The sequence below is a fragment of the Gopherus flavomarginatus genome, chromosome 6 (assembly GCF_025201925.1).
Source record: "Gopherus flavomarginatus isolate rGopFla2 chromosome 6, rGopFla2.mat.asm, whole genome shotgun sequence".
NCBI classification, from domain to species: domain Eukaryota; kingdom Metazoa; phylum Chordata; order Testudines; family Testudinidae; genus Gopherus; species Gopherus flavomarginatus.
Genome location: NC_066622.1, coordinates 45,141,877 through 45,156,188, shown reverse-complemented (window position 1 = coordinate 45,156,188; position 14,312 = coordinate 45,141,877). Strand labels below are relative to the sequence as shown.

Genomic DNA, 14,312 nt, shown 5'->3' with positions numbered 1-14,312 from the left:
AAAACGTTTGACAAGCAAGGCGGACCGCTCTCAACTCCCGCATGTTGATGTGCAGCTTCACCTCCTGCGGGGACCACAGGCCCTGTGTTCTCAGGGTTCCTAGGTGGGCCCCCCAGCCGAGATCTGAGGCATCCGTCGTTAGGGACACGGAGGGCTGGGGCGGGTGGAATGGGAGCCCCGCACACACTACGGACTGGTCTAGCCACCAGCTGAGAGAATCCAACACCCCCTGGGGGATTGTGATCAGCATGTCTAATGGTTGCCTTGCCGGCCGGTAATGTGCGATGAGCCACGACTGGAGGGGCTTCATGCGGAGCCGAGCGTAACCGGTCACAAATGTGCATGCTGCCATGTGGCCTAACAGGGTTAGACATGTCCGTATTGATGTTAAGGGGGCTGCCCGCAATCGCTGAACGATCGCCGACAACGCCTGGAACCTTGGCAACGGCAGAAGAGCCCTGGCCACGGTGGAGTCCAGGACGGCCCCAATGAACTCCACCCTCTGCGCGGGGAGCAGGGTGGACTTGTCCACGTTGATCATGAGGCCCAAGGTAGCAAACAGGCCGGTGATCCTGCGGACGTGGCTGCAAACCTGTAGCTCCGACGTGCCCCGAATTAACCAATCATCTAGGTAAGGGAACACGTGGATACGACTGCGCCGAAGATGTGCCACAACGACGGCCATGCATTTTGTGAATACCCTCGGAGCCATAGAAAGGCCAAATGGGAGGACTGCAAATTGGTAGTGAAGGCGGCCCACCACGAATCGAAGGAAACGTCTGTGGTGTGGCCATATGGCAATGTGAAAATAAGCGTCCTGCATGTCGAGGGCGGCATACCAGTCTCCCGGATCCAGGGATGGGATAATGGTCCCCAGGGATACCATGCAGAACTTCAACTTCACTAGGTACTTGTTGAGCTCTCGCAGGTCGAGGATAGGCCTGAGGCCTCCCTTGGCCTTGGGGATCAGAAAGTAGCGGGAATAAAACCCCTTGCCTTTCTCGTTTTCCGGAACCGCCTCTATAGCTCCTTTGTTGAGGAGCGTCTGTACCTCCTTTCGAAGGAATTGCTCGTGAGAGGGGTCCCTGAAGAGGGACGAGGAAGGGGGGCGGGAGGGAGGAAATGATACAAACTGCAGGCGGTATCCCGTCTGCACCGTGCGTAAGACTCAGCAGTCCGATGTTATTTGGGTCCACGCCGGGAGGAAAAACTAAAGGCGGTTGGAAAACGGGGGGGAAGGATCCGTGGGGGAAACTGTTATTGCGCCCTCGGGCGCACCTTCAAAACGAAGGTTTGGGCCCAGGCGGGGGCTTGGAGGAGCTTTGATTCTGCCCCCCTTGGTTCCCCGACTGTCTACGCCTTCCATTCCTGCCGCGGCGCCTATTAAGGTCCTGCCGCTGGCGGAACTGGGGGTATGGCCTAAGCTGCTGCTGCGGCCGGAAGGGTCTGCGCTGCGTCCCCGGCGTGTGCATCCCGAGGGAGCGCATAATGACCCGATTGTCCTTTAGACTTTTCAGTCTGGGGTCCGTCTTTTCTGAGAACAGGCCCTGGCCTTCGAACGGGAGGTCCTGGATGGTGTATTGGAGCTCCGGTGGAAGGCCAGAAACCTGAAGCCAGGAGATGCGTCGCATTGTTACCCCCGAGGCGAGGGTACGGGCAGCCGAGTCTGCAGCGTCCAAAGAGGCCTGTAACGAGGTTCGTGCAACCTTCTTGCCCTCGTCAAGAATCGCCGCGAATTCTTGACGAGCCTCTTGTGGCAGCAGCTCTTTGAACTTGTCCGCTGCCACCCATGAGTTAAAAGCGTAGCGGCTAAGAAGGGCTTGCTGATTTGAAACCCTGAGCTGATGGGCCCCAGCCGAATAGACCTTGCGGCCGAGGAGGTCCATACGCCTGGCCTCCTTGGATTTGGGGGCTGGGGCTTCCTGTCCGTGGTGCTCCCTCTTGTTCACCGACTGCACCACCAGGGAACACGGTGTCGGGTGAACGTGGAGGTACTCATAGCCCTTGGAGGGGGCCATGTACTTCCTTTCGACGCCCCTCGCCGTAGGGGGGATGGAGGCCGGTGACTGCCAGATTGTATTGGTGTTGGCCTGGATCGTCCTAATGAAGGGTAGGGCGACCCTGGTGGGAGCATCGGAGGAGAGGATGCTGACGACGGGGTCCTCGATCTCAGAGACCTCCTCGGCTTGCAGGCTCAGATTCTGTGCTACTCGCCTAAGGAGGTCCTGGTGTGCCCTGAGATCTAGCGGAGGAGGGCTATTGGAGGAAGTGCCAGCCACCGCTTCGTCGGGAGAGGAGGATGAGGAGACCCCTGGCAAGAAAGTGTCCAGCGGGGGGGTCCGCCTCAGCCCTCGCCTCTGGCTCAGGAGCAAGACCAGGGTCTTGCTGCTTCGATCCTTCCTCTCCATCAGGGGAGGGAGGGGGGCGAGACAACGACGCCTCTGGCACCCTGTGCTCCGCCGTTGCAGGCCTAGCAGGAAGCTGTTGGGGGCCCTGGGCTTGATGGTACGCCCAGGGTGTCCAAAACCCCCACTGCTGTGGACCCTGGTCCTGTTGCGGAGGGTCCTGGAATAGAGCCGCTTGTCTGTCGGTGCCCAGCGCATATACGCTGTCCGCTTGTGATGACACCGACGGCTGTCTGGAAGGCCATGGCGGGGCCGACTGTGGCTGATAAGAGTCTCCGCGGTCCGGCACCGAAGATGTTCTTGGTGCCGGGGATCGGTATCGGGAGTCATACCGGCACCGGGATTGGGACCGAGTTCTGTCTCGGTGCCGGGATCTGGACCGGTACCGGCTGCTGCTTCGGTGCCGGGACCGGGACCTGCCACCGACGCGGTGCCGGGAGGTCGACCGGGACCTGCCACCGACGCGGTGCCGGGAGGTCGACCGGGACCTGCCACCGACGCGGTGCCGGGAGGTCGACCGGTGCGCTGAACGACGGCGAGACTGGCTCCTAGAGTCACGGTGCCGGTATCATCGGCTGGAGCCAGACCATGACCGTCTGGAGGTCGATCGGTGCCGCGAGTACGACCGGTACCGCCGAGGGGAGCGGTGCCGGGACTGCGAGCGGCGGCAGGATCTCGAGCGACCGTGGCGTCGGGACCTCGATCGTGAGCGTGAGTCCCGAGACGGCGCCGTCATCATGGGCTTGCCCCTAGATGCTACCCGCACCGGAGGTACCGGGGGTGGCGGCTGAGTTGACTCAGTCAGGGCAATGAGGTCCCGTGCCGAGGCGAAGGTCTCTGGAGTGGATGGGACCAATAGCTCAACTCCAGATCTTATGGGGGAGCTCGGCGGTACCGGACTCGACGGACCCACCGGGCCCAGAGTCGACGGTGCCGGTAGCACCGCGGCAGATGTCGATGCCGGGCGCTCCATTCGAGTCTGCCTGGCTGGAGTTGCAGACTTCGATGGTCTTGTTTCTGCACCCGTCTCTCTCCTTCTTTGTTCTGGGCTTAAAAGCCTTGCAAATGCGGCACTTGTCCGACCTGTGCGATTCCCCCAGGCACTTTAGACACGCATCGTGAGGGTCGCTGGTTGGCATAGGCTTTTTACAGGCCGCACATTGCTTAATGCCCGGCGAACCAGGCATGAGCCCGGTGCCGGGTGCCGGGAAGGGCTACAGCCCAGACCGGCTAACAACTATGTACAAAATTATTTACACTACAAACTAATTAACTAACTATACTTAACCACTAACTAACAACGGTAGTAACAAGGAGAGCTAGGGACGTGGAGGACAGCAATGCCGCTCTCCACAGTTCCAACGACCGACACGGCGGTAAGAAGGAACTGAAGAGCGGGTGGGCCGGCAGGGGTATATAACGAGCGCCATGGCGGCGCCACTCTAGGGGGCGACCTGCCAGCCCACTGGAGTTGCTAGGGTAAAAAGTTTCCGACGAGCGTGCACGCGCGGCGCGCACACCTAACTGGAATGGATGTGAGCAATCACTCGAAGAAGAACGTCTGTTAGTCTATAAGGTGCCACAGGATTCTTTGCTGCTTTAACATGATCCTGGTCCATGATTAGAGTGCTAATACTAATAACAAGAGGCATTCCTGCTAAAGTACAGAAGGGTGGACAAAGTTATCTGCTAGAGAACTGCTGGAATCCCAAAGATTTGAGTAATGGTGCAAACTAGGAAGTTTAGAGACCTGTCTAAGACTTGGACAGGGTGATCTTACTCGAAGAGGAGATGGCTTGCTCTAACTTTTTCATCCTTACAAGTATACTTCAAACACTTTTTTTTTTTTTGTTTCAATTGGCAGTATTAAAACCAACTGAGAGAGTATAAAAAGTCTTAAAAGATTCTACTAATCCCAAAATATACACATTGTCTAAAACTGCATCTTAATCTCAGTGTTTCTTGTTTGTTTGTTTGTTTCATGTCAACAAATTGTGTTGCATCTATTGACCTGTCTGTTCCCCTTGTTCTTTCCATTTGTACACACATGTATTCTTTTATATCAGGTTCTATTTTTAACCCACTACATCCTGTTGAATCTCCATTTTCCTCTGGCATATGGTAGCTGCTGTTCTTGCTGTTTACATTGCTTGTTTGGGAGTGATTTTTGTAGCATGCTAAATTACCTGAATATAGTCAAATATTTAGCGACTGATAAAATCGTTTAAAGAACACTAGTTCTACAGCTTAGACATCTGGGTTGGTCTTGATTGTGAATAACTTGTCTGATGTAAATTTCTGTCTTTCGTTTCCCCACCTGTTCATTAGTCATGCTGTTCACAGTGGAACTTGCATTAGAAAGTTGTTAACTTCAGATGAAGTATGTAATACCTGGAGGATTATAATCTTTCCAAAATGTTGATCTTTCTTTGTAAGACTACTTTGTTTGTTTATTTCAGAAATGTCATATCCTTCATTATTGCACCAGTATTTAGATTGTTCCAAGCAGATTGTATGTTTCACACTCGTGTCATTCCTGGTTGGTTTATTCTATTTAGAATCTCTCTTCTTGAGAGTGTGTGGTAGTAATTGAGAGTTTAGCAGTTCTTAATATGGAGAAGGCAGGGGGAAAGCTACACACTGCTCGCACATGTATGAATATTCTCTTTTTTGGGGGAAGATACAGCTGCAGGGATAGTTGGACTACTACAGGAGTCCTCAAACTTCATTGCACCATGACCCCCTTCTGATCCCTGGAGGGGAAACTGAAACCTGAGCCCACACAAGCCCCCCTGCTCCAGGCTGAGGGGTGAAAGGGGGCTTGTAACCTGAGCCTTGCTGCCCAAGGTTGAAGCCCTTGGGCAGGGGGGCTTTGGCCCCAGGCCCCAGCAAATCTAACACTAGCTTGGTGACCCCATTAAAAAGGGGTTGCAACTCACGTTGGGGTCCTGACCCACTGTTTGAGAACTGCTGGGCTACTAGTACAGTAACTCCTCGCTTAATGTTGTAGTTATGTTCCTGAAAAATGCTACTTTAAGTGAAATGATGATGTTAAGCGAATCCAATTTCACCATAAGAATTAATGTAAATGGGGAGGTTAAGTTCCAGGGAAATTTTTTTCACCAGACAAAAGACTAAGGCCTGGTCTACACAGTGTGTGCATGTGTGTGTGTGGTTCGAAGTTACGCAACTTCAGCTACGTGAATAATGTAGCTGAAGTCGACATACTTAGACCTACTCACCGCGTTGTCTTCACTGCAGTGAGTTGACTGTTACTGCTCCCCCGTCGACTCTGCCTGTGCCTCTCGCGGTGGTGGTGTACAGGAGTTGATGGGAGAGCTCTCAGGGATCCATTTATCATGTCTAGACTAGATGTGCTAAATTGATCCCCGCTGGGTCAATTGCTGCTCGCCAATCCAGCAGGTAGTGTAGACATACCCTATGCTTATACACACACATACACAGTATAAGTTTTAAACAAACAATGCAATGATCATTGTGAAGCTTGGCTGAGGTGGTGGAGTCAGAAGGTGGGATATTTCCCAGGGAATGCCTTACTGTTAAACGATGAACTAGCACTTGGCTGAGCCCTCAAAGGTTATCACGTTGTTAATATAGTCCTACACTCTACAATGCAACAGGAATGGAGAGAGGGGAGACTGCATGGCGGAATGCGCATTGCCCTTTTAAGTATTTTGACACCACTCTAAGTACACTGCCCTTTTAAGTAGATCACCAAGTTGAGACAGCCCCTGCTGCTAGAAAGCTCCCTCCTGTCCTGATCCCTGTTATGTCCCCCCAACCTGCTCTATGGAGATAGGGTAAGCTGGGGGAGGGGGACACCCTGACATTAGCACCCCTCTTTCTCTCTCCGCTCCTCCTCCCCCGCCCAGTAAGCAGGAGGCTCCCAGGAGCATCTCCAAGGCAGAGGGCAAGAGAAGTACATGGCAGTGGGGGGAGGGACAGCTGTACTGCCTGGCAATTGATAGCCTGCTGGGCAGCTGCTGCACAGGGAACTTAAGGGAGCGGGAAGCTGATAGAGGGAGCTGATGTGGGTGCTGCCGGTACATCCTGGTTCCAAGCCCCCACCAGCTAGCTCCAATGAGCTGCTCATTCTGCAAGCAGTGGACGAAGCAGGTGGCTGCCAAACAATGTTATAAGGGAGCATTGTGCAACTTTAAACGAGCATGTTCTCTAATTGATCAGCAACATAACAATGTTAACCGGGACAATTTTAAGTGAGGAGTTACTGTATTGTTAATAGTCTCTATAGCCCACACTGTTTGGCCTCTAATTGTGGTAAATCCTGTACAAACATATAGAAATTGGAACCGCCAAGTCAAATCCTGGCAAGACCTCTCCATTAAGAGGTGATTTATACTACAAGAAAGTTGTTTTAAGAACTCATTTCAAATCCTTCCATGGGGTCATTGGATTTGTCCTCTTAAGGAATTAGCAGGAGATTTAGCCCCCTTAAAACCATAGATGGACAGATGTCCTGGGGTCTCTGGACGTTCATAGCCTCCATTTGTGCAGGTATAATGTTGTGCCTGTGTATTTGCATGCACAAAGAAATGTGGGTGCAAGTAGCAGCAGTTGTCTGTTTGACAACAAACAGACGAGCTTAGTGGTTTACAACAGCAATTTATCTGTCCTATATGTATTTGTATATGTTCAGCGTTTGTAAGGTTCATTGTATGTTATTTTCTAAGCACATCAGAGGAAGAAGGGGAACTGGGTAAAGGGGCATGTCTTGATTTTTGGGAAAATAAGTGCAATGCTATTAAAGTAGCACATCCCCTTAACTTGATTAAGGATAATGAAAAGCTGCTTATCTGCGTGTCTGGGTGCAGTGTGACCTGAAGAAACATAGCAAGATTACTCAAACTCTACTTTAGTCAAAGTATACATTTTGTGTTCTCTGTGTGTGTTTTTTTTACTTGTTAAATTAACTTTCCCAAAAGCCTTAGTCATCTGCAGTCTCTGGAAACCTGATCCAGACTTAGACAGAAGCTCAGCCATATACATTTATTGAAGCAGGCTGCAAAGTAATTGTTTAGTGTCTGTCATAATATTTCATTCCCGGTATTCTCCACTATTTATTCCTAATAGAACAGTTTGCTATTGCGTCTGTACTTAGATAAGTATTTCCTAACTCTGCTTTATTGCATAGAAGTGTCTGCCTAATCCTTTTGAGACTGTGGACTACTTAAATGTTTGTGAAAATACTTTAAACCAGATGTTTAAACCTGTGTGAATAGCACTGCACTTCTATTCAACCACTACTTCAGTGGAAGACTAGTTAAGACTATTTAACATCTAAAAGAATTGAATCTTGATATGTTATCCATATCTCACCACAATACAGAAGCATAGAGGCATGCCTACTTGGTAGACATTTTGCTTTCTCCTTGTTTTGATGCCGCTATCATTCCATAGGGGTATGAGAGCATTCCAAATGCAGAGCTGGCCTTGGCTGTGTGATGGATAATCTCCTCATCAATTGTGGTATTCTGTGATAGCATACTCCTGTGGGTAGCAAAAATTCTCCACAGACCTGTGTAGCCAATGATTTTAGTTTATTATTCATTTTATTGTGTGATGGTATGATTGATCAACATGTTTGTCATATATAATCATTGTATGTTAGAGTTAATTTTTAGGATTATAAAAGTATAAGATCAGTATTTAGAAGAATCATGTATTAGACATAAGACAAGCTGAAATTCAAGAACTGATAGGCCGAGGCCTGCAAGATATTTAGCTTAGCTATTTTAGGCCTTGGAGACAAGAAATGATGACATAAGCCAGTGACTGAAAAATAGCCTGATGCCTGAAGATTATGTGGGGGGGGGGGAAGGTTCCAAGTGGTGGTAATTCACAAAATCACCCAAAAGATTAATATAAGATAATAAAAATATTGTAAAGGTGCATCTGTCTCTGAAATGTGTCTTTAACCACAGGATACAGGTTCTGCGTCAGTGCCAATGAGACTAAAGGGACTTACACGGCCTATAGAAAACTGGGGTCTCTTAAGTTTCCAGGGAGCGCTGAGCAATAAGAGAAAAGAGGGTTGACCTTTTATGGACATACACAAAATGTAGGTATAGACAGAATCATATTATAAAAATGAGATTCCCATAACGGGAAAATCGAGCTCCCTATGGGAGACTCCAGCAGGAACCATCCCTCTACTGTTGCTCAAACTATGAGCGACCCATCAGACCCAAACACTGTTGTTAAGGATGGGAGCATAACTATATTTGTAACTTGTGTATAGGTTTGTACAGAATTTCTGTATACTTGGGTAATAACTTTAATTGTAACTTTTTAATAAAACTTATAAACAGACTAGACCTTGTACTTATGAATGTATGTGTGGTCACTACCCTTGGTCTACGTGTTCCTAGAGACTAAATCTAAAGCAAGTAGCAGAGGTAATTTTCACTCTATTAGGCTTGAAACTGTAGGTGCCAGAGCTGAACCCATGGTGGTGTAATACCACATTACAAAATTCACTTTAAATAAAAGGATACACCTGAGAGGAGTGTTGATCTTAGCATCACTTGCCACAGGTTGCTACAGTATTTCAGTTTTCTTTAGACTGATTGTGAAATCAAGGTGCATGAGCAAAGTGATCAGTTATAAACTGAATGTCATCAGTTGAGCAAGCAAGCAGTGCACAGTCATTAGCAAATAAAGGCTTCTTAATGAGTAAATCTGCCTCTTCTGCATAAGCACGGAAGCATTGCTCCTTGAATGTCTTCCTGTCAGTGGATAAATACTCCATCAATGTCATGAGATGCATCCATGAGCATAGCCAAACAAAGGACAGAAGAGTGGAAGCAAACACACAACCTTGTTTGGAGCTATTGGTGACAGGAAAGGGATTTGGTGGTGCCAGCTTGTGCCATGGCCCCAGGCCTCACTGAACATTTACAAATGCATAACTAGAAAACAGTCATGCTTACCTGTGTGTTAACTTAAAATCTAATATCTATTTTGATTATGCTAAGAGTGTGTTTAGACTTTTATACAATACTTGTAGGATGCTGCATGTATTGGTCTCACTTATAACCTCTATAGCCATGGTATAAAGTTATATTGAGTATTTGCATTGTAAACCTCTGTAATTTGGGTAACTCGCCAAACAGGACTGTCATAACCTATTCCCAGATTTGGACCTTAGCATCATAAATATGGGGGTTAGCATGAAAACCTCCAAGCTTAGTTACCAGCTTGGACCTGGTAAAGCTGCCACCACCCAAAAAATTAGTGTTTTGGGGCACTCTGGTCCCCCCAAAAACCTTCCCTGGGGACCCCAAGACCCAAATTCCTTGAGTCTCACAACAAAGGGGAATAAACCATTTATCTTCCCTTCTCCCTTCCAGGTGTTCCCTCCCTGGGTTCCTGGAGAGATACACAGAAGCAAACTCCGTGAATCTAAACAGAGGGATTCCACCCTCCCTATTTCCAGTCCTGGAAATAGGTACCGAGAGAGAGAGCCAAGCTCCCCCCCCCCACCCCCCTCCTTCACCCAGAGGGAATGCAAAGTCAGGCTAGTAAATCTAGCACACACAGATTTCCCCCTGACTTCTTCCTCCCACCAATTTCCTGGTGAGCTACAGACTCAATTCCCTGGAGTTCCCCACTAAAGGAAAACTCCAACAGGTCTTAAGAAAGAAAGAAAAATACATAAAAATGGTCTCTCTGTATTAAGGTGACAAATACAGGGTCAATTGCTTAAAAGAAATATGAATAAACAGCCTTATCCACAAAGAATACAATTTAACACATTCCAGCAACTACACACATGTAAATACAAAAAAACAAACCTATGGTCTTCCTATCTTTGTACTTACAACTTGGAAACAGAAGATTAGAAAAGCAGGAGACAGAAACCCTCTCATAGCCGAGAGAGAGACAGGCACAAGACAAGAACAAAGGACTCTCACACAAACTTCCCTCCACCCAGATTTGAAAAAGTCTTGTTTCCTGATTGGTCCTCTGGTCAGGTGTTTTAGGTTACTGGTGTTACCCCTTTACAGGTAAAAGAACATTAACCCTTAGCTATCTGTTTATGACAAGGACAGAAAGCATTGATTAAAGTAAAATACTTGTCCTGCATACAAGATGTCCCATTGAAGCAACTGAGGTATAGCATCAAAGGGCAGAAACCCTGTTGACTGACTGCATTGCTAACTCCATCCAGGAAGGAGGAACCTATGCATGAACTCATCCCATCAGTTTGTGCTTTGGAGTGGAGGGGATAAAAATCCCTGACAAAGAGAAACTGAATCTCTTCTGTGCTATCTGGACTACGAGGAGCAAAGATTCCAAACATAAGCAGAGAGACCCCTGTGCAGCTTAGTGTGGTTTAGCCCTGAAAGATGTTTTGAATTGAGATGCCTACAACTGTCACCTTTTGAATTAGACTGAAACTCATTTGTGTATATATGCTTGCTTGCTTGCTTTAACCTGTAAATAGCTCTCCTTTCTTTTTCCTAGTTAATAAACCTTTACTTAGCTTAGTACAGGATTGACTATAAATGTTGTCTTTGATGTGAGATCTAAGATACAAATTGATCTGAGGTAAGTGACTGGTCTCTTGGGACTAGGAATAGCCTGAATATTTTGTGATCTTTGCTGTAAGTGACCATTTATCATATAGTCCAGCTTTTCTGGGTTGCAAGATGGACAGTCCCTTTGGACACACCAGTCTATTATAAGACTATTATTTTGCTTTAGGAGTTTATATTTGTTACTGGATTGGTGAAATCTAATTCTAGAACATACAAGCAATTTGAGGTGTCTGCCCAGCTTTTTGACAGTCGATTGTGAGCCACTCCAGGCAATGTGACAACATCTTACCATTTTCCACTATTCTGGCTCTCATCTCATCATGGAAGGACTAAATGACAGAAATGAACATTGCAGGGCAGCCAGCGAGGAGCAAAAGTCACCAGAATCCCTCATGATTTACAGAAGCTTTAGTGAAGTTGAGGACCACCATAAAAAAAAAAATCATGTCTTTGCTCCAAATAAGTGGAAACTTTTTTTAGTTTATTTCTCAGTCATGCTTCCAACATTTCTAAGAAAGCAATTAATGCTCTTCCACAATGCCCATTACAAGTAGAGCTTGCACTTGTCTCCTATTTTGAGACAATAACAACAATCAAGCAGCAATGTCACAAGGGAAAGCACCTGCACGAGATGGCAGTCCAGCAGAGATCTGTAAGCAGGGTGACTACCATACTGCAAGGTGTCTCACATGGCTCTTCCGCATTATCTGGGAACAAGAATCACTGCCACAGGACTTCAAGGATGCCGATGTTGTCTACCTCTATAAACATAATGGTGATAGGGCAAACTGCGGTAATCATTGTGCATTTCCCAACATCATGTTGTGGCGGGGGTGGAGGGGAGAGGAATTCTTGCACAACTCATAACGGGTAGACTTAACACAGTCTGGATCTCAGTGTGGATTTTGGTCTGGTCAGGGCACTGTAGACATGAGATTTGTACTTAAAGCAAAAATTCCCACTTTCTTTCTTTAATGGTTACACTTAGTTTCTAAGTTTGACACAGTGACTTTTCTGTGTAGCTCTTTTAGTATAATATTTACTGAGTTCTGCAGAGGAAACTGATTTTAGAAATGCTCCCTTGTTGAAATGTTGCTATGTTCCTCAGGCTTCTGTGAGTTCCTCTAACTAACCACTGTCCCAGACTACTTAGATGTCATCAGAGCGATATTCTGACACAGGCTGCTGTTGCACTTTAAAATGAAACACAAGTTATTTTCTCGATTCTGAGTATTGACCTGAACTATGCAAATATTAGCTGAGGGGGCTGCTCAGATTTATCAGCTGCAGCTCTTTTCTGCCACTTCCTGCCAGCCTGCCTCCCTTCTTTTTGCTCTGCTCAGCACAAAGTGCCTTGGGAGGCAGGCTGGGTAGTGGGGATAGGAGAAGTGGGCTCCAAAGGAGAGATGAAGCTCTGCATGAGTGGGACTTTGGGGATGTTTGTGGCATGGCGGATTGACTGGGGCTTTGGAGTCACATAGGGCTTCTGCAATGAAGTGCGGGGGAGGAGTGCAGGAGATCGTGCTGATTCAGCACAGAGACATTAGCACACCAAGATCGTGCTGTAGTACTAGTAAATTGATACATTGGCGAACTGAGGTAGCAGCATTGGATACTCTTCACCTGCTGACATCTTGGCAGAGAAGCACTGGGCTATCCCTACCTCAAGCTGCATGCATAGTCCTAATCATCCATCCTTTCTCCATCCCATCCACACTGGTCCCCTCTGCCTCCTCCCTCATGCCAGCCACAGCTATACATTTATAGCAGGGAGTGAAGAAAGGCAGTAACATAGTATGGAATTACATTTAAGAGGAACAGATCAGTTGAGACATGTCCATTTTGCATTAACAGGTTTCTCTGTCTTAAAAAAAAAATGCTGATAAAAAGATAATTGGATTGATGTTCTGGTATGCTCTGTGTGATTCACTGATCTGAGCAGATGAAGGCTACAATCCCAGTATTACCAGTTCTCACAATATTTGATGTCTCTGAAAGCACCAGCTCCTTCAGATACATGATTGTGTGAATCTCAGCTTGGTGGGTGTGTTATTTAAGACATCTAGTTCTTGTAGTTGGGGAGGAGAAGCTTGAAAATGTGACTTCTAAAGGCTCAGAAAAAAATGGAATCCCAGATAGTTGTGCTTTTTCAAAGTCAATTTTAAAGTTAATCATTTATTTCTTTTTGTGGGGTGGAGGTGCTGATTCATAACTTTTGAATGTTTGGGGTTGCATTACTGTCGGTCTTTTACCTCTTGAAAACAGGGCCGCCCAGGCCCCCACGAGAGTTTTTGGGGCCTCTGGAGCAGGGTCCTTCACTCGCTCCGGGGGCCCTGGAAAACTCTCGCTTCTTCTGCTCTGGGTCTTTGGCGGCAATTCGGCTGTGGGGGGTCCTTCTGCTCTGGGACCCGCTGACAAAGTGCCGGGTCTTCGGCAGTGGGAGGTCCTTCTGCTCCAGGACCCGCTGCCAAAGTGCCAGGTCTTCGGCTGCAATTCGGCGGCTGGGGGGTCCTTTTGTTCTGGGACCCGCCACTGAAGTGCCCCGAAGACTCACGGCAGGGGGTCCTTCCACCCCAGGACCCACTGCCAAAGTGCCGGGTCTTCGGCGGCAATTCGGCGGTGGGGATTCCCCGCCGCCAAAGTCCCCAGGCCCCCTGAGTCCTCTGGGCAGCCCTGCTTGAAAATGTAACCTTGTATATGTTCACGGTTTCCTGCTGTTGCTGACGCTCTCCTCTTCCATTCGTAGCTTCTTTTTCCCCCTCCCAGCCATTGTTTGGTAGCTCTGGAATAGACTCTTCCCTTTGGTCACTAACTCCAAGTGCTACTTCTAGAAGTACCAGTTTAACAAAAAAAAGAGGGGATTGACCATTTTAAAATGAAAGCAGACTGAAGGGTTTTAAAAAGTCCCTCCCTCAGTCAGATTTAATAAATGAAGGGGGAAAAGGAAATGAAATGAACTGAAGTTTAAAATGGAAGTTAGAAAAAGAAGTGAAGGAAGTTTCATTACACTTAGGACAAGGAAAGATAACTTTCCTTGTCTCTCACTTGTATGTGACTAAAAACTAGACTCCTAAAATCTGAATTTTAAAATCACTTAAACATTATTTTGAATGTACAGAGAAGGTACAAAGGGTGGGTTACTCTTTAAAAGATGAGGAGTGATGTTTAAGTGTCTAGAAGCCAGATTTTAGGGGCATTTAGGTGCCTGAAGATGCAGATAAGTGTCTAGTGGGATTTTCAGAAATAGTCTCTTTGGGTTCCGAAATACCATTTGAAAATCTGGCTCAAAGTGGTTTAAGTACTTTTGAAAAGTTTATACATGGTC

General features: G+C 47.4%; 1 protein-coding gene across 2 annotated transcripts in view; it reads left to right on the top strand.

Annotated features, from left to right (window-relative positions):
• POC1A (POC1 centriolar protein A) overlaps positions 1–14,312 on the top strand; it is a 105,690-nt gene that overhangs the window by 36,000 nt on the left and 55,378 nt on the right. The gene's annotated exons all lie outside the window — the stretch shown is intronic.